This window comes from Kogia breviceps, chromosome 13 (genome assembly GCF_026419965.1).
Source record: "Kogia breviceps isolate mKogBre1 chromosome 13, mKogBre1 haplotype 1, whole genome shotgun sequence".
Taxonomy (NCBI): Eukaryota; Metazoa; Chordata; class Mammalia; order Artiodactyla; family Physeteridae; genus Kogia; species Kogia breviceps.
The window spans coordinates 9,547,013-9,571,948 of NC_081322.1; the positions used below are offsets into that span (position 1 = coordinate 9,547,013).

At 45.1% G+C, this 24,936-nt stretch overlaps 1 long non-coding RNA gene across 2 annotated transcripts in view; it reads left to right on the plus strand.

Moving 5' to 3' along the window:
- LOC136792421 (uncharacterized) overlaps window positions 1–24,936 on the plus strand; it is a 168,452-nt gene that overhangs the window by 139,232 nt on the left and 4,284 nt on the right. Inside the window, exon 4 of one of the 2 annotated variants that reach the window (XR_010836196.1) lies at window positions 495–591. This is a non-coding gene — a long non-coding RNA (uncharacterized lncRNA). The remainder of the gene's footprint in view (window positions 1–494; window positions 592–24,936) is intronic. The other variant, XR_010836197.1, reaches the window with a different exon arrangement.

Genomic DNA, 24,936 nt, shown 5'->3' on the forward strand with positions numbered 1-24,936 from the left:
AATCTATTTTTCCTGTAGGGAGAAGGTCAAACTCTGAAACAGTAGTTTTCAACCAAGGATGAATTTGTCCACCAGGAGACCTTTGGCAATATCCAGGGACATTTGTGTTTTTCACAATTGGGGGATACTGCTGGCATCTAGAGGACAGAGGCCGGGGACTAGGCTAAACATTTTACAATGCATACATCAGCTCCCTACAGAAAAAGAATTATGGCAGGGAAGGGGTAAACGGGAACTCTTTGTACTTTCTGATCAGTTTTGCTGTGAACTCAAAACTGCTCTAAAAAAGAGAATTATCTAGCCCCATATGTCAATAGGACCGAGTTAGAAAAACCTCGCCCTGAAGGAAGCAAGAGAAGTTATTTTCCTACTTCTGAACCTACTCCTTACAACACTGTGACAATGCTAGCTGCTTTTGTACAGGGTAGTAATGTTGCATATAAATGCTTCCCAAGTGAGTTCTGACGTGCATCTCTATCTCATTTCTTGCTCAGATCAGAAGATGATGTTATAATTGAATAACATATGCTCCACGACATCACTCTTCAGACGAAGCCATTTAGCTACAGCACAAATACGATCCATGCTGAGGTGAGAATTGAATTCGCTTTTAATAGACATGCTTATGAGATGTCGATGTATACCGAAATGTGGTCTTGGAGTCTGAATATGAGGGATGACCTATTTTGTGGGGCTTTCATTGATTTCCAGAGTCTGTGTGCTTTGCTCGGCACACAAGCCTTCTGTCTTGCGCAGCATATGGGGCTCTTCTGGAAGGACTTTCATTTGATTTTATCCCTTATTTAGAAATATTTATCTTCTTTTCTCTCTGTCAGACAGGGCTGAGGGCCTCGAGGAAGGGTCTTTTGCCCAAATTCCCCACTTGCTAGTACTTACCTTTGGTGATTCCCTGGTACTCTTATCAGAACAGTATATCTTCTGAAAAAAACAGAAGTATAACCCTGTTGGTGAAGTTTGGGGAAAAAATTTTATATAACTGTTTGGATGTAGAGAAATAAAAGAATCCTCTCTTCCTCTGTGGTCAGGACATCAATAATTAACTTAGGTAAAAAATTCACAGATTTCTTTTGTGTGGTAGGGGGACTGGGCAAGAAGGGACGTAATTTAGGGGTCAGGGATAGAGAATGTAAGGGCTGCTTCCTGAACCGCATCCCTCAGGACCAAGGAACAAGGGCACCTGACAGTGTCACTCGTGGCTTGAGTGGTTCAGCAGTAAAGATGAGGGAAAATGGTGAACTGGTTTTTCCAAGGACAAAGACAAATGGAAGGTGGAAATTAACTATCTGTTAGTATAAAAAGATGCCAGCGGGACAGCAGGAGAGAATTAAGATCAATTAAGCACAATTAAGGGGTAGAACTCACTGTACCAACGCAGAACCTGGTCCCTTCCCAGAAAGCCGGCACTTCCCCTGTTTTCCATCTTTCTGTGCCTTTGGATGCAGGTGTTCTTTTCAGGAACACTCAGTTGCCTGTGAGGCAGGGGGAAGCTCTCCCCTCTGTCTCCTTCTGTCAGGATGTCTCCACCTCTATGTCATCTCTTCCGATTGCTTAGGAATCCCCACCGTTGCGTTTTCCCAGGAAATTCACATGTGGTGAAACTCCCGGTTGGAAAATTGCTTCTCAGTAGAAGTGAGGACAGTCATTATCTGTAGGGTGACACCTTCGCTCATGTTTAGTATTTCAGATTATTGGGAGGCCTTTCCCAGTTGATGGTTTGGTGTCACCTGCACAAAGCCAGGCAGCTTTAAAGCTAGGTTCAACATGCTTTGTCAGTCACAGAAACACAAGTATGAAGTCCAGAATAGTTGAAAAGCAATGTGCATCTCTACTGCCGAGGCTGAACCCACTGTCAAAAGGGGTTTTTGTTCATATCGCACAGGAAATAACCTCAAAGTCTCTTTCGCCATCTCTCTCCTATTATCCAACAAGCTGTTGGGAAATTTCTATTCTCTACCCTACAACACTGTCTCCAAACTAAGTTCCTCTTAAGTCAAGTACCCTCTACCATCTTTTGTTCTCTTAAACTGTCCATCAAAAACAAACAAACAAACAAACAAACAAAACAACAAAAAAAACTGTCCATCAAATGTTCTTCTTTCATTGTGATCTAGATTAATCTAGACCTTCAGAGTGTTTTAAATTCTCCTTTCTGTGCTTTACCTGGGTCAACAAAAGCAAATGCCAAGTACCTGCCAAGCAATGAGGGCTTGCTTGATGCGTTTGAAAGTGATTTTAAAGATGAAAGTTTAACAAATCCACAATTTTCCTTTACAAAATACACACGTATGCACACAACAGCAAGGCACTCTGTTCTTCTGGAGTGAAAAAAAGCTATCAATTCTTACGTCAAATTATTAAAAGTGTGTCTATACAGGATTAGTATTTGGGTGGCCCAGGGCAGAGGAAAGCGTTTCAGCAAATCCCCTGGGAAGAGTGACCCCATCCTACAAACTGGCTACTCTCTGAGCAAGTTCTTGAAACGTTCTAACTGGTGCTGTCAAAGCCAGAGTTTTCTCTTTCTAAATATCTTAATGCCACTAATCTCCAGGCAGAAAGAGTGGCACATCTTCAGCCTTCTCTCAAAAACGATGCTTTTCCCCACTCTTCAGTGAGTTGACTCTGCTGATGGGTGACTCCTCAGGGACAGGTGATCAGTCAGCCTTTGGTGTACCCAGACTTCAGTTTCTTCTCAACCCAGAGAGAACCCTAAACTGGCCAGGGTTCTGGAGACAACCGTCAGCAGCCAATTAGCAAGAAGAACCTAGGGCCTTGGTACCGCGTACACATCTGTATGTGTATTTTGTAAAGGAAAGTGTGGATTTATTAGCACTTTATCTTTAATATCACAAATTCTTAAGTGCTAAGTTAAGTGATGCACCCAGTGCTACAGGGGTCCAGGTGGCTGGAGGATGGGAGCAACTGGAGTTGGTCCTGGAGGAGAAAGAGGGACCATAAGGGGATGACCAAACACCTAACCTTGAGCCCTCTTTAACATAATTTCATTTTTCCAAATCTGATGAAAAACCCAAATATTAGAAATTTTTCTCTTTTGGGCATTTTTCCAAATTTCGTACCTAGCAACTTAGAAACAACTTTCTGTGTACATAATTCATATATATATATTTTTGTGTGTGTGGTACGTGGGCCTCTCACTGCTGTGGCCACTCCCGTTGGGGAGCACAGGCTCCGGACGCGTAGGCTCAGTGGCCATGGCTCACCGGCCCAGCTGCTCCGCGGCACGTGGGATCCTCCCGGACCGGGGCACGAACCCGTGACCCCTGCATCGGCAGGCAGACTCTCAGCCACTGTACCACCAGGGAAGCCCCATCTTTTATTTTTATTATTTATTTTAGTAGCATTTATTGCTTCCTTCTGATTACAAAAGGAATGCTGCACATTTAGCATCAGAAGTTGTCAATCATCAGAAGTGAACCTATTGATTGGGGTTCATTACCTCTATACAAGAGAGAATTTAGAAGCTACAGAAAAGAACACTTGCAACCCCTCAACCCAGAGATAACCTCTGTTTGCATTTTGGTGTTATTTTCTGTTTTTAAGTTTTTTCTTGAAGAATGACTTCCTAATACTTTGACAATTTATCAAGGGATTCTCTAATATTTTGAAATTTTATAATGACACATAACCATTCATAAATATAATCATTAGTTAATTGTTCCCTGACTGGAAACAGAGGCCAGAAAAGTTCTTTTTTGAGCTGTGGGCACTCAGGCCTGGCTCTATAAGCCTGAAATGTCATTCTTTCCCAAAGCCCCTGCTCACAGAAGCATGTCAAGGGCACTGACAAGTGAAATGATGACTTCTTGGAAGCAAAAAGCCACCTGCTCTTACAAATAGTTTCCGGAGGGCATTCCATTACTTTTTGGTTTTTTTTTAACAACCTCTAACCCCAGGTCACTTGGAAAGGTACACTAGTCTTAGGTGGCAACCCTTCTGGAGTTTTAAGGATATTTTTTCTATTGCTAACGTAAAATGTTAACAATACAGGAACTGATGAATCTTCCGTCCACAAAGAGGATGACCCCCTAATTTAGCACCAAATACGTCTGATTCCTCACAAGACAGTAAGCCTTCCATTACCCTCATAGTTAAATTTAAGGACTTGTTTTACTTATTATTCTGTTTTCCAAAAGTTGACAGCACCTTAAAAATGAAACATCTGAGTTATAAAAAGTAGCATATTTGAAAGTATTATATTTATTAGGAGGAAATTTCAACTCAGCAGTATTCTTTTTTTTTTTTTTTTTGCGGTACACGGGCTTCTCACTGCTGTGGCGTCTCCCATTGCAGAGCACAGGCTCTGGACACACAGGCTTAGTGGCCATGGCTCACGGACCCAGCCGCTCTGTGGCATGTGGGATCTTCCCGGACCAGGGCATGAACCCGCGTCCCCTGCATCAGCAGGCGGACTCTCAACCACTGAGCCACCAGGGAAGCCCAGCAGTATTCTTAACAGTATTCCTCTTGTCCCACTCCTAAAAGCATCTTGAAGATATTTATGCTATATTCAGTTGCCACTTTGGAATCCATGCTTTCCCACATGGCTCTAAAAAAAATAAAGAATTATTTCCAGGCTCACTTTGTGCAGTTCTACCTTCCTGGTCACAGACACTGTAATCACTTCACTAAGCACGCTGCAAGGATTTTCACCCCTTCCCCACCAACTCCCTGCCCTAACCTGGAAGAATTCAATTTCCAAAGGAAAAAAACCATCCCATAGATGAAGCTGTTATTTGATCATTTTCAGTCAAATTACTTTAATCTTATGAATCATTTTTTTTCTTTGAATTATTAAATGAAAAACAGTAACTGTGACCTTCCCCTCTGCAACCAAACCCTCCTTGTCTCCCAGTCTCATTTACTTTCACCAAATCTGCTCTTTGACTGACTAAACCTCTAGGTCTTTGTTTGCTCTCTAATTCTGATTGATCAATTCCTTATTGGCTTTGCTTTATGGCTTATATATTATGGTCAGACCATCTCAAGAGTCCTTCCTAATGACTCAAAGTCTTACCAACGTGTGCTTCTGTCTGCCCGGTGTGTTGTGTAGGAAACCCCACTACTCTTGTGTTTCTTCCTGACAGCCTCACTCAGCACTTCTGATGCCAGCTGTGTAGTGTAGGGTCTTTTCTGTGCACCTAGCGATGCTGTGGCACCAGCTGGGTATCCAACGATCTCACTCAATCCTGACACCATCTACCTGGAGGCAGCAGCAGGTACTACCGGTTACTGCTCTGTCCCTTAACACTGCCCCCTTCAGATGCCAGTCCCAAGTAGTAGGTCCCCAGATTACCCACCACTAAGACTTCCCTACAAACTGGAGATTCCTATGACCTCCTCCCCCTTGGATTAGATTATTTGCTAGAAGAACTCACAGAAAGCAATTAGAGAAAGAAGAACAAACAAAACCCAAAGTTAGTAGAAGGAAAGAAATCATAAAGATCAGAGCAGAAATAAATAAAATAGAAACAAAGAAAACAACAGCAAAGATCAATAAAACTAAAAGCTGGTTCTTTGAGAAGATAAACAAAATTGATAAATCTTTAGCCAGACTCATCAAGAAAAAGAGGGAGAGGACTCAAATCAATAAAACTGGAAATGAGGGCTTCCCTGGTGGCGCAGTGGTTGAGAGTCCGCCTGCCGGTGCAGGAGACGCGGGTTCGTGCCCTGGTCCGGGAGGATCCCACGTGCCGCGGAGCGGCTGGGCCCGTGGGCCATGGCCGCTGAGCCTGTGCGTCCGGAGCCTGTGCTCCGCAACGGGAGACGCCACAGCAGTGAGAGGCCCGCATACCGCAAAAAAAAAAAAAAACTGGAAATGAAAAAGGAGAAGTTAAAACAGACATCGCAGAAATACAAAGCAGCCTAAGGAACTACTACAAGCAACTCTATGCCAATAAAACAGACAACCTGGAAGAAATGGACAAATTCTTAGACAGGTATAACCTTCCAAGACTGAACCAGGAAGAAATAGAAAATAGGAACAGACTAATCACAAGTAATGAAATTGAAATTGTGATTAAAAATCTTCCAACAAACAAAAATCCAGGACCAGACGGCTTCACAAGTGAATTCTATAAAACATTTAGAGAAGAGCTAACACCCATCCTTCTCAAACTATTCCAAAATATTGTAGAGGAAGGAACACTCCCAAACTCATTCTCCAAGGCCACCATCATCTTGACACCAAAACCAGAAAAAGATACTACAAAAAAAGAAAATTACAGACCAATATCAAGGATGAATACAGATGCAAAAACCCTCAACAAAACACTAGCAAACAGAATCCAACAATACATTAAAAGGATCATATAACATGATCAAGTGGGATTTATCCCAGGGATGCAAGGATTCTTCAATATACGCAAATCAATCACTGTGATACACCATATTAACAAACCAAATAGACATTTCTCCAAAGAATATATACAGATTGCCAACAAACACATGAAAGGATGTTCAACATCACTAATCATTAGAGAAATGCAAGTCAAAACTACAATGAGGTATCACCTCAGAACAGGCAGCATGGCCATCATCAAAAAATCTACAAACAGTAAATGCTGGGGAGGGTGTGGAGAAAAGGGAACGCTCTTGCACTTTTGGTGCGAATGTAAATTGATACAGCCACTATGGAGAACAGTAAGGTGGTTCCTTAAAAACTAAAAATAGAATTACCATATAACCCAGCAATCCCACTACTGGGCAAATAGCCAAAGAAAACCGTAATTGAAAAAGACACATGCATCCCAATGTTCATTGAAGCACTATTTACAATAGCCAGGACATGGAAGCAACCTAAATGTTCATTGACAGATGAATGGATAAAGAAAATGTGGATAGACTCTCATTCATTCTGGTGACTTTTCCTTATGAAAATGCTCTCTGCCCTAAATATGATTTATATCTTATAAAGACTCACTGCTACATGAAAGCATAGCTTCTTCTGACAGCTGACTGCTAGTGCAGTAAATTTGCAATTTGTTTCTATTATTCCTTTTTTTTAGCCAAAGCAAATAGCTGTTATTGTGTCTATTTCCTGTAACAGATATTGCTACCATTAATCTCTCCATTAAGTTTTACAGGGAGGCATAAATCCACCCTTAATACCAGATAAGATAGACACTCAAGGAAATATATAGATACTTAAATTTAAAATGATGCAATTTTAAGCTGGATTGCATTCTTTTCTGAAAAATTGTATATCAATTTATTTGACTACTCATGACTCCTTTTACACACTCCTGTACCTTAATTTAAGAAATAACAAATAATCTGTTCTGTAAGGTAAACAAATGAAATTTAGGACATTTCATTTACCCACCAAGCATTTCAATTCTAAAAGATGAGCATGCCAAAATTTGAAAGTTGCCTTTCAATGGGTATATGCGTTTCAATAGGTAAATGGATAAACAAAGGGTCCATTCGAATGATGGAATGTTATTCAGCTATTTTTTTAAAACTAGCAATCACACTACCAAAAGACAAGAAGGAACCTTAAATGTGTATTGTTAAGTGAAAGAAGCCAGTTTGAAAAGGCTACATTCTGTATGATTCCGGCTCTGTGACATTCTGGAAAAGGCAAAACTGTGGAGACAGTAAAAAGATCACTGACTGCCAGGGCTTCACAGGGAAGGAAGGAGGGAGGGATAAATAGGTGGAGCAAAGACCATTTTTAGGGCAGTGAAACTCTGTTGTGTGATACTGCAAAGGTAGGTACATGTATGTCATTGTACTTTTGTCAGAAGCCGTAGAATGTACAACACAAAAAATGAACCCTCATGTAAACTACAGACTTTACTTAATAATAATGTATCAATATTGGCTCATCAATTGTAGCAAACGTACCATACTAATGCAAGATGTTACCAATAGGTGAGCCTGAGAAAGGTGAGGGGGTAGGGGGCACATGAGAACTTTCTGTACGCCCGCTCAATTTTTCTGTATGCCTAAAATTGCTCAGCAAAACAAAGTCTATTAGAAAAACAAAAGATAGGAACATGGTTTTTAAAATGTTATTTTATATGCAATGGGTTGTATTCTTTAGTTAAATTTTTTTTTTAATCTCTAAGATAATCCAATACCTTAAGAGCTAAAGTTGTTAGTGGCTTGTCTGGATACAATAAAAATTCAAGTATAAAAATGGGTGTTGCAAAAAAAAAAAAAAAAAAAAAAAAAATGGGTGTTGCAATGAGCATGCTCAAAGGTCACGTTGCCAAATATATAAAGCTGTAGGCCCAAGGGATGGTTGATGATTATTGCCTGAGAACATGCTTGGTACGACGCCCAGAATATCAAGCCGCCCTGGGTGGGTGCACCAACTTTCACCTGCTGCCCCTAAGCTCACCTCTCCATTCCTCCAGCTTCTCTGAGCAGTGAATGGGCTTTTGTTTGGGTGGGAAATAAATGTCTATTGTTTCATCTGAGAGTGACTAGTCAAAATATTTTCAAAAATGGATCTCGCCATAACATTTTGAGAGACCGGTGCGTATATGGAAAAAGATTAAGAAAATGAATGAATGAATAATGAGAGTAATTCTAGGTTACTGAAATTAATTTTATATTATTTAACATTTGTGAAGCATTTAGTTTATGCCAGGCACTGACAAAATGATTTACAGGCATTTATACAACATTTACTAAACAAACATCTAATGTATGCCCACTATAGGCCAGGCATTATCTTATTTATTTCTCATTATAACTCCATAAAATAAGAGCTCTTATTATCCATATTTTCTGACGAGGAGCCTGACGTTTTCGAGCTTAATGAAATTTCCCATAGTCAGACAATTAGAGAGAGGCAGAGCTCGAATTCTGATCAGAGCCCAAGCTCTTAAAACAGAGGTCATACTGACTCATCAAACCTGGAAATAGGAAGCTGCTTTACAATGCATAACTTTGTTCTCATAAATGGAAGAAGCAGGGAAATAAGTTGAGTTTGAGACCTAAGGAAAGAGAGATGAGAATCAAGTCATTCTACTTGAAAACTTATACAGTTTTGCCACATATTAGTAAAACCTTCAAAGTTTCCTTTCCTTCCCCGTCTTCATTCTACCTTAACTGACGGTATGCTCTCTCTATAAGAAGCCCAGGCTTATAGCATTTGCCAATTTCCGTGGTGTAAACTCCCCCACCACGGCTGATTTCAAGCTTCCAATGTGATCTAACTGAACACAGAGTTGGGGAGTCATACACACCATTCGTTCTTGTAACCTGGCTCCGACACCATTGTTTTTACCCCATCAGAATGGGCACTTAGTCGTTGAGGAGTGATAAATTCCACAAGGAAACTGGGGGTTGAGAGGTTTACGCCCTATGATATTTGTGGTACATTGAGTATCCAGAGAGAAGCAGTTTCCCCCAGTAGATTTTGTGGTATTCCTTTCAAAACCTAGCAGGGCTTTGGGTAGTTTCTCAGGTGATGTACTGATTCCAAAGTCCTAGGATTGCAAACAATGATTCTATCCAGCTGCAGAAGCCAGAGGTAGACATCTGACGTTGTTGCTGGGTGATTTGCTGAATTAATTCTCCTGTGGGCCAATTAGGGCCCTAGCATCTGTTCATAGGGAGGAACCAGTAATGAAAGTAGGAAACAAAAATATTCCTAGAAACTCGTCCGTGAAGGGCTATAACTTGTGATGTACATTTAGCATTCCCAGTGAGAGCGGCCCTGGGCCAGGTGCCATCCCACCGCTGGCCTCTGCATCCTGGCACAGCCCTGCGGGCTGGAAGGAACTGCTTTCTGCAGCAACTCTCAACTCTCCGTTCACATGCTCAGGACCCAGCCGGCCAGGAGGACAGGCCCAGGAACCCTGCGCGTTTCCATTAAATCCTCCTCTCGGTGGCTCCCAGCTGTTCCAGGGCTATGCTGAGAGCTGGTTGAGAGGGTGAGGGACCTGAAAGGGTGGTGATCCAGCCTGTGCCCTTGTGGGCGTATCCCAATCCTCCCCATCCCCCTCCCCCCTCAGCCCTAATTCCCAGACGAGTGATGAGGTCCATTTCTGGTTGGCCCTTTACAACACCCTTCCCATCTTCAGCCCCTCTAACTCTGTGCCCCAAGTCTCCTTCGGCCAGGGATGCCTCAGTCCTGGAGGGAGCCTCAGAGCAGGGTCTTTGTCAATGTGACTCAAGATCAGTTAATTTTTCTGCATCCACTGGGCTGGAGAGAAACCCAGAATAGGAGCACTGCTTACTCCGCAAGGGCTCTGTTCTCCCTGGCTGGAGGGGATCTAGACCCCAGACCCCTCAGCTAGGAGTCAAACGCCCATCCTTCGGGCCCTCACTCCAGCTAAGCACGGCACCATCTGTAAGAACTGGAGACTGAGGGCCTGCATTTTTTTTTTGCTTCTTACAGACCAGCCTGGGGCAGGGGGGCAGCTTCCCCCAGGAGCGGGTCCTGGGAGCTCTCCTTACCCAGCCCTCTTTTCTTACCTCAGAAGGAGACACTGCACTCTAGTTACTCTCCCCAGAGAAAATCGTCACTCCTAATCTTCTCACAGGCTCATTTTTTCTGGGTAACTACCCTACAAGCCGAGTGTTGGGTTAAAGGTGGCCAAACTGTGTTTTGAATTAGCACTTTGCAAATTTTGCCTACTCTGGCATCTCCTCTTAGAATGTACAGGCAATTAACACCCCTCCTTATCAGCTTCCTTCTGAAACCTCAGCCAAAATTCTAAAACAACAGGGAAATCACACTTAGCGCCCTCCTGGCTTGCGTTTGAGATTATTTTAAGGCAATGGTACCCAAGACATTTCAGGAAAAAACCCAAATGTATTACACAGTGTGATTTGTGGTTGTTTTGTAAATCCTCTTAGCATTTAGTGAAAATCATATTTGGGGTAATGAACAGCAGAGGTGCAGGACACTGAGAGAAAGATGCGGGCATTTACAGAAAATGGCTGACAATTTGCATCGATAAATTACTGGCTTCGAGATTTTAAAGACTGGGATGGGGAGAAATCCATGGAGGTTGGGGAAGTCTCACTATTACTACCCCACCAATTACAACTGAGAAAAATCTTTGTCGCATTAAATCATGATATTCATGATATCGGACCCCACTTTTTTCATACCGGATGCAGAAAAAGAAGACAAGAATAAAAAGGCTGGAGGGGAAGAGGCCAGGCCCTGGCACCTATCAGGGAAAGTTCATGCCCCAACAGAAGATACAGGACCTAGTGAGACTCGGGTACCAGGAACGACCAGAGATGAACTGAGGTGTTCGACATCACTCTTATTAAAAAAGGGACTGTCACGTCCACTTACATGTACCTCCTATCTTGCAGTCACTAAGAGGAGTAGCCTTTCACCAAATGGCTGTTTAGAAATCCCGAGGCGTTTAATACCTAACAACATCAAAATCTTCTTAAGTTCTGCCTCTCAGCCGTGGCTCTGAAACCATTCAGTTGGGTTGGGGGCAGGGAGTCTTCTTTTCAGTGGCATCTGGATGGCAATGCTCACTTTGCCTCTGGAGACCATCTGGATGCCCTCCTGGTGATGTGTCAGAAGGTACTTGGCACAGAGAACAGATTTACACAGAAGCAGAAATAATAAGGTGACAAACGGGAGCCCCTCAGAGAACAGCCCTTTGCGCAGGCTCTGCGCCGCAGAGAGGGCGGGGCTGCTCCAGGGACCCGCAGGGAGGACCCACAGCCAGAAAGCCACTCCTGTGACAAGATCCCTTTTACAGATGAGGCTTCGGCTTTCCTTGGAAGACAGGCTGCTGCTGCTGCTGCTGCAAAAAGTAATAATAATAATAATAATAGTAACAACAGTAATAATAAGGTTTTAAAACCGCTGATGTGGTTCAGCTCTCCCACGTCCTGGGACAGGGGTTCCGAGGGAGTGGGGGACTCGCGCAAAGCGTGGCACGGGCTGTGCACAGCTCCAATGCTCTTACCACGCTGGGCGCAGGTCTGCGCAGGTGTGCTGGCCTGGCTGCCTCCCCGGGGGTCCCGCCCACTTCCGACGCACGCTGAGACGCAGGGACCCGCAGGAACTGCACCCCGCGTCAACAGAAGCCAGGAACATGCAACAAAGACTTCCAAAACAAACCTCTCTCATGCGCTGTCCTTTTGGTCTTTTTCCTTTGCACGGCTGTCACCAAATAATGCTCCCGGAGCTGGCTCATAGCACTCTAAATCCCTGAGCCTGGACTGAGGAGAAGGAAGGCAGCCAGGCTTTCTCTGTGCACACGGAGATGTGACTCCCGGCATTTCCACGTTCCCAGAATGCCCCCAGAATGCAACCTCTCCAGAGGCAGAGGAAGGGAATCAAAAAATCAGCTCAGGACGCTTCCATCTTCACGTAAGACTGTTGTGTAGACATCAATACAACATGCGTGTGCTCAAACGAGATAAGGTCGGTGAAGAGTCTGAACCGGGAGATCTAGTGGAGGGGGGCGCTGTCCCTGGGCTTCAAGATGGCTGGTCCTAGTCCTGGCTCTTTCTCCAACAGGGAGCTCGAGAAGATCACTTCACCTGTCCAGCCCTCGTTCCTTCCTCTAGAAAATGAGGAGTTCCTGCCAGCTTTAGCAATTTCAGATTCAGTCGCATTTAGGGAGTTAAATCAGATTCCTGGCACTGCTTTTTGTAAGGCTGCTTCTGACCTAAGCATATGCAATGCTAAATATAAAGTTCCAACTGCATTTCTGTCTCTGCTTATGGCTCCTTTGACTAAGCCAAGATGAGCTTGTTTGGTTCAAAGCTAGACAGCCGGGTGTGCTGAGCACGTTCAAACTGCACTGCCTGTAACTGCAGCCTTTCTGGAATTGTCCACGGAAAAGCAGCAGGAATCTCAAGCAGGGCTACAGTCTGAAGAACCAGATAAACTGCAAAGACAAGGGCTGTTATTAACTGAGTGAAGTGAGTGAATATTGGGGCTGAAATGCATCTGTTTACCAGGGTCCCATCAACTGACCAGCAGGAAATCTCCACCTCCATCTCTGGGCCAGGCCACCTAGGAACCGACTGGCCCTCTCGGGTCTCCTCTGTACCTTCAGAGGGTGGGAGGCCCCCAGGCAGATGCCCACGTGGGCCTCGGAAGGCTGCACTGGTTTCCTCACAACCCTCAGGCTGTGGGATGCTGAGCAGCATGGAGGTCCTGTGCTCCTTCTTCTGCGGACAAGCAGCTCCTCACCGAGGAACGGGGTCTGGGCTCGGGAACCCCGCTGCTGTCACCTCAGCAGGACGTGCTGTGGCATGGTGGTGCTCCAGCTGCACAGGGAGGGGGTCTTGGCGGGGCCCGGGCGCGGGGAGGTGTCTCTAGTCTTGGTTTTAATTGCAGGCCGAAAACCTGCCCTTCTATGGCTTGTGCCCAGAGACTTTTCAGGAGAGCCTCGACCAAGGATGATGGCGAAAGGATGGAAATTTGCCTGCGGAGTCAAATGCAGGCTGCGGAGGAGGGGGACCTGCCTTTGAGACAGGAAATTCAATGGATAATAATAATAGCAGAGAGTTGAAATGTGGAGTTTTTTAAAAGTGGACGATCCCTGTTCTTAGATCTGTTTGTAAAGAAAATGTAATATCTTTAAATCACTCTTCTGTAAATAGATTACCTTTTTGCAGTGTGCAGCAAACAAACAAACAAGCAAAATTGGGAGCAAAGCAAACGTAATCGCATAAACTCTGTAGGGTGAAGGCCAGCCAGTTCTGGAATCGCGGCAGTCAAGAAGCCCCCAGGAGGCCACCACTGGGTTGGAGAAAGTACTAGCTTTCTGAGGAGGTTACCAGTACGCCCGGTTAAAGTGCACACTGATGGTGCTGAAGAACGCTAGCAAGGGGAGCTGTCCATCATCGGTGAGCATGTAAGTCCTAAGGACCAAAGCGGCTCCTTCTCCAAGGAGGAGGCGGGGCCTCGGGAGTCGGCGGGGCTGCTGATTGGCAGCTGGTGGTTGCCTAGTGACCAGCGAGGCTGCGTCTGGACCATCAAATTCCTTAGCGGGCTTCTCCGGGGTGCAGAGTCTTCTACTTACGGGGTACATGGATAAGCGTGTGACGATGAATTTACAGAAATAGCAAAGCCACCAAGACATATAAAGCAAAGACCGCGTCCTTGAAAAAAAGCTGTTATTTAATGAGTTTTGTGCAAAGAAAGCACGTTTTCCTCCTCTCCTGGCCCTGACGAGCTGGGGCGGGGCACGTGGAAGGGGGAGGAGATCCCACAGCTTTTCCCACCTGTCCACATTAAATAGGGAAGAAAAACGGAAATGGTTTATTTGTGAATTTGAGTTGGTGAACAGGGACCGAGAACCTCAGTGTGGTACTTCTGAGTTTTCAGAGCACTTCCTCCAATTATCCTTCCCGCTTACCACTTCCTTTCACAGATGTGGAAAGGACGTCGAAGGACTCATGCAAATCCCCCAATGATTCGTTGGCAGGTTGTGATGAGAATACTGGCTCACCAGGCGGAACCCGTCCTCTTCTCTTGGGGAGCACCTTTCTGGCTTCTCTAAGATTTTAAAGGAGGGGTGATTTTGAAATGATACTCCAGTGACACTCAAATTTGAGCAGCTCTTTAAGCCAGGGGTCCAGGCCACATGGCAGGAGGTGAGTGGGCAGGCGAGCCAGCGAAGCTTCATCTGTAATTACAGCCTCTCCCCGTCGCTCGCAGTACCGCCTGAGCTCCGCCTCCTGCCTGCATTGGGGTGAGTTGTATAATTATTTCATTATATATTACAATGTAATAATAATAGAAATAAGGTGCACAATAAATGTAATGCACTCGAATCATCCCCAAAGCATCCCTCCGCGCCCCGGTCTGTGGAAAAATTGTTTTCCGTGAAACCAGTCCCTGGTGCCAAAAAGGTTGGGGACCATTGCTTTAAACCTTTAAAAAAACCCCACTTTTTATAATAAAAGTAAGCTCAAGAATTAGGATGATGTGTTGATAATAAAGATGATAAAAATAACTCGTGGAGCACCTATTTATTGTGTGTTGTAAATTGTACTGAGCATATTTGCGTGTATCGTCTAATGTAATTCTCACCGTAATCGTTTTAGGAAAGGGATATTGTGTGCCTCAGTTTGGGTGTGAGGGATCTAAAGAACAGTGTTTGCTGGCAAAAAAATCCAAAGGTAGTGATTCCTGCAGTGTGGATTTCCCTCCACTGTGCCTTGTCCGTAACGGTGCTGGGTTAGTGATCACACATCACCTGTTCTCAGGTGAATCTGAGCTCACGCCCTCTCACCCAGGATGGTTTCACCACCACCTGAGGTCTGCATCCTGCCCTCTGGAGAAGGCCATCTGAGAGGCCCCAAATGACTTGTCAGGAGACCCTGAACAGTCTGGCGTAATGGCTGAGAAGACTGCTTTACATCCGGTGGACCTGGGTACAAACCCAGCTCGGGAATTGACTAGTTGGGATGTACATCTAAGTTACTTGTTTAGTTGCAGAGGTTGTTTCCTTTTCTAAAAGTGTCGGCAGCCACACCCACCTCACAGGATTGGTGGGGACATGAATATTCCATGCAATAATGATATAGAGTCCTGGCAGCTAGTAAGGCTTGCATATGATGATTGTTTTGTTTCTGCTTCGCTGAGGTTTTCTGAACAACTCATCATTGTTTAGCTGTGTTTGCCCCCCCCCCTTTTCTCAGCCTAAACTGAGGGAGGGTAATTCATTCAAATAAAGATCGAGAACTCACTCTGCTGGACACTCAGAATAGAGAAATAAGCATCATCCTTGATCTTCAGGAAATTACCTGACTGGTCAAAGGGGTCGACCCGAAATAGTTACAGTCAGATGTGATAATGAAGGCTGGAATATTGTACTTGGGAGCACAGAGGGACAAGTAATTATATCTGGGGAGTGTCAAGAAGAGCTCACAGATGTGCAGTCAGCAAGGCAAATAAAGTGCGGATCCAAATCCTGAGCCCCTCCAAAAGAAGAAGACGGCAAGACGGTTTCTCTGTGGTCCTTCACGAGCTCATGCCAAGACAAGACAAAGATGTGATCTGAGGCTGCCCTCGACTATGTGTTCCCAGGTTTGCCTGCAGAAGAATGGGAAGACGTCACATCTGGCTAAGACGATGGGAGCACGCAAGTCCAGACCTGAGGATTCTCTGTTCCGTTTATTGCTCCCGAGAAGCCTACTTCCCTCCCTGTCCTATTGAGGTCTGCTGGGGCAGAAGATGGGCACCATCCCTTTCACTGGCCATAATTTGCTATCGCCCTGGGTCACTCGAAATACACGTCTTTTACGTGAAATCTGTTCTCAGCTCAACCCATCAACCAAGAACCTGGGCTGCCCCATCTCTCGTGCAGCAGTTTCCTTGGCAACCAGGGTCCAGCCAGAGAGCTCGCCAAGCCACAGTGGGACCAAGCGAGACCCTGCGGGAGTGTCAGCTTGCTTTCTGCTTTGAGAGAGTAAGAGACCACCCTGGAGACTCGCTCTCCTGCAAAACTGCCAGCGCAGCTGCCAGCACTTTTTGTCTGTAGAGCTCCTTCCATCTGGGCACCTCAGAGCAGGGATGTTTTCAGAGCCCGGCCTCACCCTATTGAGAGGAACAGCATTGTTATTCACATTGTTCCATAAGGGCTTCTCCAAAGGGCTCTTTTGGCCTCTTCTTTTCTTCTCTTCTCTCTTCTTTTCTTCCTCCTTCCTTTCCTTCTTCCTCCCCTCCCTCCCTTCCTACTTTCCTTCCTTCCTTCCTTCCTTCCTTCTTTCCTTCCTTCCTTCCTTCCTTCCTTCCTTCCTTCCTCCCTTCCTCCCTTCCTCCCTCCCTCCCTCCCTCCCTCTCTGTCTCTCTTTCTTTCTTTCGTTTTCTCTCCTTTTTTAATTTTATTTTTTATTTTAAGCAATGCCCTTGACACAGTTACTCTTTCAGTTGCCTGTGAAAATGTCACGCTAAAGTGCTGCGGTGAAGATCATAGAATATTCTGTGTTTCCCCATCAGTACCCCATCGATCTTCCACAGTCATCAAAGCTGAACCCAAGCACTGATGTCCAAGCCAGGCGTCATGGCTGCAGTTCATGCTCTGGCTGGGGAGGATTGTCAGTGACAAGGTGACACCCATCCCTGCTCATGACTGGGGTGTCCTTAAAGAGCCAGCGCCTAATGGCGAGAAAAAGATTGAGGGTCCCTGTTGTAGTATATGAAACTTACCACACAGGCACCATCCAGAGCAGAACTTCCCAAAGCCCTCGTGTCTGTAGGAATCGCCCGGGGAGCTTGTTAAACAGCCGGTTCTGGTGTCCTCAGTCTGGGGTGGCACCGGAGGGCCTGCGTTTCTGGCAAGTTCTCCGGTGATGCTGGACTCACAGGAGCCGGAGTTCAGGCTCCGTGTCTGTGTTCACATGACCACACGTGTGCCTGTTCACGCTGCAAAAGTGGACGAGAAAGGAAATCTCGCCTTTCATTCTGCAGTGTTGTCACAAAAGCGTTTTCATGTATGTGCCTCTTAGGTAGCAGAGTAGGTAGAATTGGCCCAATTTATCTGCCCAGGGACACATAACCAATGAGATTCCAGATCCAAATTTTCACACCTTTTTGCCATAAAAGACTAATCCCAGTAGAATATTTTTGTCGCTATTATGTTGGTCATTATTATAGTATTTGTATATAAATGAGAAAATCAGTATTATGGCCGCTATTAAAAACACACACACACACACACACACACACACACACACACACACACACACACAATACTGAAATGCTCTAAATCTAAGTGGGCTTAGGTTACCAGCAAGTTATTTCATACATCACAGTGGGGGGGTCACAGAGACATCTCTGGGGAGGGGGGTTTCTTTACCCCTCAAAGCCCCACACTCATAGTCAAGTGGACTTTGTTGCCTTGGCCCAGTATTTACTGGCTGCTGTCCACGTGGACTGAAATTCCATAATTCTGGTGAGGATAACTGAGAGATGTCAGGGAATAACCTGCCTCCAAGCTGTAGTGAGTTGAAAGGTGTACCCTCCTCCCAACATAAAAGTCCACCTGGAAGCTCAGAATGTGATCTGATTTGGAAGAGAAGAGTTTTTGTAGGTTTAATCTGGGTCAGGATCTCCAGATGAGATCCATCCTGATTAGGGTGGGCCCTAAATCTAGTGACGAGTGGCCTTCTAAGAGACAGAAAAGGAGAAGATACAGAGGGACCCTGGGAGGAAAGGCACGTGAAGATGGAAGCAGAGGACGGGGTGATGCTGTCAGGAGTCAAGGATGCCTAGAGGCGTCAGGAGGAGGAAAGGGCAGGACGGAGCCTCCCCTGGAGCCTTTGCAGGGAGCGTGGCCCTGCCCACACGGTGATTTCAGATTGCTGGCCTTCAGAACTGTAGAACAATACATTTTTTTGTTACTTTGAGCCACGGAGGTGGTGGCAATCTGCTGTGGTCTCCCTGGGAAGCCAATGCACAACCCCAGGGTCAAAGTGGTCCAGCCTTGGGGACCTGTCGCCAGGCTGCCCCGTCCTGGTGTCCCAGGCTCTGGGCCTCCACGTGGTGACCACGGGGAGCATATGGCGGGCCCAAGCCTGGGGACAGGGCAACTTACAGCTCGATACATGGAAATGATAGTCTCTGTCCAGACACGTTTGCAGATGGAAAACGAACTTGCCGTACCCTCAGGGAAGGGGACTCACAACTCAGAATTCATTCAACAAAATAAGACCTCTTGATTACTTCTTCTTCTGTTTTTTTTTTTTTTTTAAATTGGTTCCATTGCAACATGGCTCTTTTATTTCAATAATTTTTAAAAATTGAAATTTAGTTGATTTACAATATTGTATTTATTTCAGGAGTGCAGCATCTTGATTACTTCTAGATGGAGACGAACAGGGAGAAGCTTTGGGCTTGTTTATTGTCAGCAAATGTTTTTACTGTCAGATATTTTTATACTTTCAAAAAGGCTCTTTCCCCACAGGTTTTGTCCTTAATCTCAAGATGTAGCTCGCCCTGGTTCGAATCTTCCTGAGACCCGCACAGCGTCTTAAGTAGCCACACGAGGTCCTCCGTCCTAGAGACCTCCCTGATCTGTGCAGTACCACTGCCATCGTGCGGCTTGGATGCGCCAGAACAACCCCTGGGCTGGCTCCAGCTCTGATCCAGAGGCAGGGATTGAGGCTCTGGACTGGAGACCTGAGTCTAGTGTGGTGCTCTGGGTCACTGGGGCAAACGGGGACCCGATGATGGGTTATATGATTCCCCCATATATGAATCTCCAATGTATGATTCCCCCAATCCCAGAAGGAATTCAGGAGGTCTGTGAACCTGGGTGAGAAAATACTGTGTCTTTCCTTTTTTTCCCCCTGCCTTTAATTGGCTATGTATTTTTAAAATGAGTTTAACATTATTCTGAGGCATCCACTAAGCTTCACCAGACACCACAGGGGTCCAAAGCATACACACGGTTAAGAAGCCTGTGGTAGAAAGAAGCAGAGTCCACAGAAGAAAAATCTTCTTCAGACACAAGATAATAAAGTGTAGAACACACAAACAAAAACAGCATGTGCACCTATTTGCGAAAGAAAGATACGGAGTGACGCATTGGAAAATATTTTGACAAAAATGCATAGTCAATGTGAGAAGTATTTTTAATTAACCTTTCATAAAAACTAAAGGCAACGCATTAGGGAAAAACGTAGTGAATTTACGGTGGAGTGAGCATGACGGCAGGAATAAGGTAGTGTGATCTGGGTGTGCAGTTTCTTGGGATTTTACTTTATGTGTTGATAGAACTTGAAAATCTAGAGGAATGAAGAGATAACGAAACACAAGCTGGTTAGAAAGGCCGTGGCCGTGTCTTGTGGAGACATAACGATTGGGAAATCAGTGCAGGAATGAAGCAGCTGGAGAGGTAAGAGGAAACAGGATCCAGCATCTCAAAGAAGTCCAGAACGGGCCTGGTCCAGGGTTGGGGAAAGAAAACAGTAGTGACTTTGGTGAAAGGAGGCATAATAGTTATAACTGCTAAAGTTTATTGGCTATTTACTATGAACTCAGATTTGGTCCTAAGGATTTAATATTTACTACTTACCTCAATCTCCAAAATAATGCTATGAACCTGGAAATTGGTGGTGTCATTCCAGGTGGTGTCATTATTCCACCGAACAGATATGTTCTTTAGTATGTTTATTTATTCCACTCTTAATACAACTTTGTCATGAGGCCATCTTCCCCAGTTTCAGGCATTCCCAGATGTGGGAACAAAGGAAATTATGAACTTAGTCTTAGAAGTTCTTGTATAAATAAAAATAAATCAATTGCTATTGATATTTTTACAATGGCATATCAATCAAAATTCTAGCTGGGCATCTTAGAATATTCAAGGTACCAGACAAGGACTCTTTAATTTGGAAGATGGGGAAAGATGGGTGTCCTTGGAGAGAGAGAGGTGGGTGTGACTGGGTGTGGCTGGCCTTGAGAACTCTTGTCCCAACTGCCCCAGGTTTTGAGAGAAGAGGAAGAACAGGTCTAGAGCAGACTGGACTTTCCAGCATCTTTCTCCTTCAGATAGTATCTGGGTTGGCCTCAGGGCACCGTGTAGTTGGGTGGACCGTCAGAGTCTCTGGATTCTGGGTGGGACTCCTGATGCGAGCCTGTCCATCTGTGTTTCATCTCCTTGGCCAGAGATATTGGCTCAGTGTCAGGCAATGACTCAAGTTGCTCCACAAGGGTCAATCCTGGCATTTTGCTGGGATGATGGGGAGACATCCCATCCCATGTGCTTTATCCTCTGAGGTTGCTAAGCTATGATTTGTGAGTCTGGGACCACCAGCAGTTGCTATACCTTGGAAGTGTCTATCTGAGCCTGAAGCCAGCAGAGAGGAATCACCATTAGGAGATGGAGACCAGTTTCTGGTGTATCTCTTATACACTAACTCCAGGCTGTGCCGGAAACCAGATCAACCTGTAGACTTTTCATTCATGTGAGTCTGCAGATCCCCTTTTTTGGTTTATGCCTTTTCAGCTTTCTATCAATCATTCCATCCCAAAGCATTCTGACCCAGGACCTTAGCCTGTTTGACACCTCAGTTAGGAGGCAACTGGGAGGGTGTTTGCATGAAGGGTAGCAAGCCGGCTGCTGGTTCCGAGCACTGGTCCGTCTGCAGTGGGTTAGGTCATCCTCACGTGCTGGTTGCCCCAGTATCCATTGGGCCCAAGCAACCTGCCTTTGCCCAAGAAAGCTTATTGCTAAAGAACAGAACTTACCAGAACAGCTGAAAATACTGACCACCTGGTTAGATGTGGATCCCATTGCTTGGATCCTGTTGAAGGAAAGAGAGAATGTCTTGGGACCAGTAATTCCCAAGCTGGCTGTTTCTCAAACAGATGACTTATGTGTCATAGGATGGTCATCCTGTCCTCAGGATGTCTTCTAACTGTGTCAAGTGGGCAGTCGTGCTGCCGAAACCAAAAGGCGAGAGCTCAAACCCACAGACTCTAGTGTGGGTACAGAGTCTGCCTTGACCTCCGTGCATTCACGCATTCACTGGGACGGAGCCCTTGAGTTGCTCATCAAGGCCCTTGCTCTTCTATTTCCCCTTACTCACAGCCTCTCCTGAAATTGGGTGAGGCCGTGTGACCGAATTCTAGCGGATGGAATAGAATTGGAAGCCGCGTGCCCCTTCAGACCTTCATGCACTCTCCCATGGCTTTTCCCACTCACATTGTGCAGCGGGCCAATTTCCAGGGAGACTTCAAGGTCCTGTGTGCAAAATTCCTGGGCATCCACCAACCTGGGTCCCCAAACCCTGTGGTCACCTGTTCACTCTCCCAGTATAGCTGCCCAGGAAGGGATAAATTTCTGTTGTACATTTGGGGTCCACTCTTGACCGTAGTTACCCTCCCCCAACTAATATTTACCTAAATGTGTCGAACACCAAATATGAGGTCAGATAGGTGTACGCTGTTAATTAAGGCAGCTCTGTGGTAAGCCTTATAAACCCCTCTGGGTTTTCCATGAGGCTGAAGGGAACTCTGCATGACCTGCCATGCCCACCTGGCAGCCTCTTCTTCTCTGCATTTCACTCACAGGGGCCTCCTTCCATGCGCAGAATGTGCCAGGTTCTCTCCTGTCTCTGACTTCTGCACACATTTCCTCTGCCTAGAACATCTCTTTCCTCCCTCTGTGTGGGTCTCAACTGAAACTTTGCTTCTCCTTGAAAGCCTTCACAGTCCAGCCACAAGAATGGACAAGATACCCATTTCATATTTTATACCATTTTATGTATTTTTATATTTTATATAGTTTTCCTTTCTAGCATTAATTATAATTTGCCATTTTATACGTGAGGTATTATTTGATTACTATCTTAGTTCCCCCCCTAGACTATAGGTTCCTTTAGGTCAGGGCTCTGTTTCATTTTCTTTAACATCATGTGGTTGGTTACTTGGAAAGGTACCTGGTAGAAAATGCTCAGTAAAAATTTGTTGAGTGGATAAGCTGTACATGGACCCCATCCTCTTCCAACTCCTCATGGACTTTATTCATTAATAATTTCTCACTCCCTGTACCATCAATATCAAGACTAAATCAAATATCAGAAACCTGGAAAAGGTGATGCCAACAGAAATAACATGACTTTAGTGTTATATGATCACATTTTTGCTTGAGATGTGTTCAGTTTGTGATACTGAGTCATTAAAGAGATACCCTGGGATTTCCCTGGTGGCACAGTGGTTAAAATGTGCCTGCCAATGCAGGGGACACGGGTTCGATCCCTGGTCCGGGAAGATCCCACATGCCTCGGAGCAACTAAGCCCGTGAGCCACAACTACTGAGCCTGCATGCTGCAACTACTGAAGCCTGTGTGCCTAGAGCCTGTGCTCCCCAACAAGAGAAGCCACCACAGTGAGAAGCCCGTGCACCGCAATGAAGAGTAGCCCCCGCTCGCCGCTATCCTGCAAACAGTCTGGAAGTCAGACCTGTGAACTGTAGAAACGGCTGTGCTAAGATGAACACAGAGGCAGTAACTGAAATCTGGGAGTGTATTACATCCTGGAAAGCGGGCAGAAAAAGAGAAAAAAAGTCATACTATCGTGGAATAAACAACATCAAGGATTGTTACGGAATCTGTGTCTTGTTCAACTCTGTGCCCTACTCAGCGCCCAACACAATAACTACACATAGTGAATGCTGATGAAGAGGACCCAGTAAAGGATGCTGTAATGGATTTTCCTGTAACAATGCTGCATAACAAGCAACCTCTAAGTCTTTGCAGCTGACAAGAACACTTCTTATTGTGCACAGATCTGGGAGCAGCTCTGTTTCAGTCTGGGAGGTGGGTGCAGATCTGCTCCACGTGACTTTCATTCAAGGACCAGGTTGAATGAGCAGGGCCCACCTGCAGAAAGCCCCTCCCTTGGAGAATGGCCTCAGCTGTGTCACACTCACTAACATTCCCTGTTAGGGAACTAACCAACTAACTCACTGACTAACACAGGAGCAAGTCATCTGCATGGAAGCAACCTACATGTCCTTCAACAGAAGAATGGATAAGGAAGATGTGTTATAGATGGATACAATGGACTATTACTCAGCCATAAAAAAGAATGAAATAATGTGATTTGCAGTAACATGGATGGACCTAGAGATGATCATACTAAGTGAAGTAAGTCAGACAGAGAAAGACAAGTACATATGATATCACTTATATGTGGAATCTAACAAATGACACAAATGAACTTATTTAAAAAACAGAAATAGAGTTACAGACATAGAGAAGAGACTTGTGGTTTCCAGGGGGGAGGGCAGCAGGGTAGGGAAGGATTGGGAGTTTGGGATTAGCAGATGCAAACTATTATATAGGGACTAGATAAACAAGGTCCTACTGTATAGCACAGGGAAATATATTCAATATCCTGTGACAAACCGTATTGGAAAAGAATAAAGAACGCATATATACATATACATATATATATTCAGTTTTATATATATATATATATATATATATATATATATATATATATATATATATATATATTTCCCTGGTGGCCCACTGGTTAAGAATCCTCCTGCCAATGCAGGGGACATGGGTTTGATCCCTGGTCTGGGAAGATCCCACATGCCGCAGAGCAACTAAGCCCATGTGCCACAACTACTGAGCCCGTGAGCCACAACTACTATGTGTGTGTGTATAAATATACATATATATATATATATATATCGCTTTGTTGTACAGCAGAAATTAACACAACAGTGTAAATCAACTATACTTCAATAAAATAAATTTTATAAAAAGAAGCAAGTCATTTGGCCAAGCCCAAGTCAGTGGCCCAAAGATGTTTCTTCTCATCCTTCTCTACTGTGAGGGGCTGGAAAAAACACGGCGGCAGGTCTGAGTGTGTTATCCTTTCAAGGGGAGGGAGAAATCAGACAGAAAATCCAGTCTTCAAGTTGGAGAACTAGGACAAGGAGACTTCCTTCCAAGAAGGAAGTCTTCAATAGTAGTTGCAGAGAGGGTCAATACCTACCCTGAGGAAAGACTGTTGGATGTGTTTATGGTTAGGTATCATTTAGGAGAGCATTTCAGTAAAGTGGTGGGGGCACAAACCACCCAGCAATAGAGGTAGACTTGCCAGATTTAGCAAATAAAAATATAGGATGCCAAGTTGACTTTTTAAAAATTTATTTATTTATTTATTTATGGCTGTGTTGGGTCTTTGTTGCTGCACACAGGCTTTCTCTAGTTGCGGTGAGCGGGGCCTACTCTTCGTTGCAGTGCGCAGGCTTCTCATCGTGGTGGCTTCTCTTGTTGCGGAGCATGGGCTCTAGGCGTGCAGGCTTCAGTAGTTGTGGCATGTGGGCTCAGTAGTTGTGGCTCGCGGGCTCTAGAGTGCTGGCTCAGTAGTTGTGGTGCATGGGCTTAGCTGCTTGGCAGCATGTGGGATCTTCCCGGACCAGGGCTCGAACCCATGTCCCCTGCATTGGCAGGCAGATTCTTAACAACTGAGCC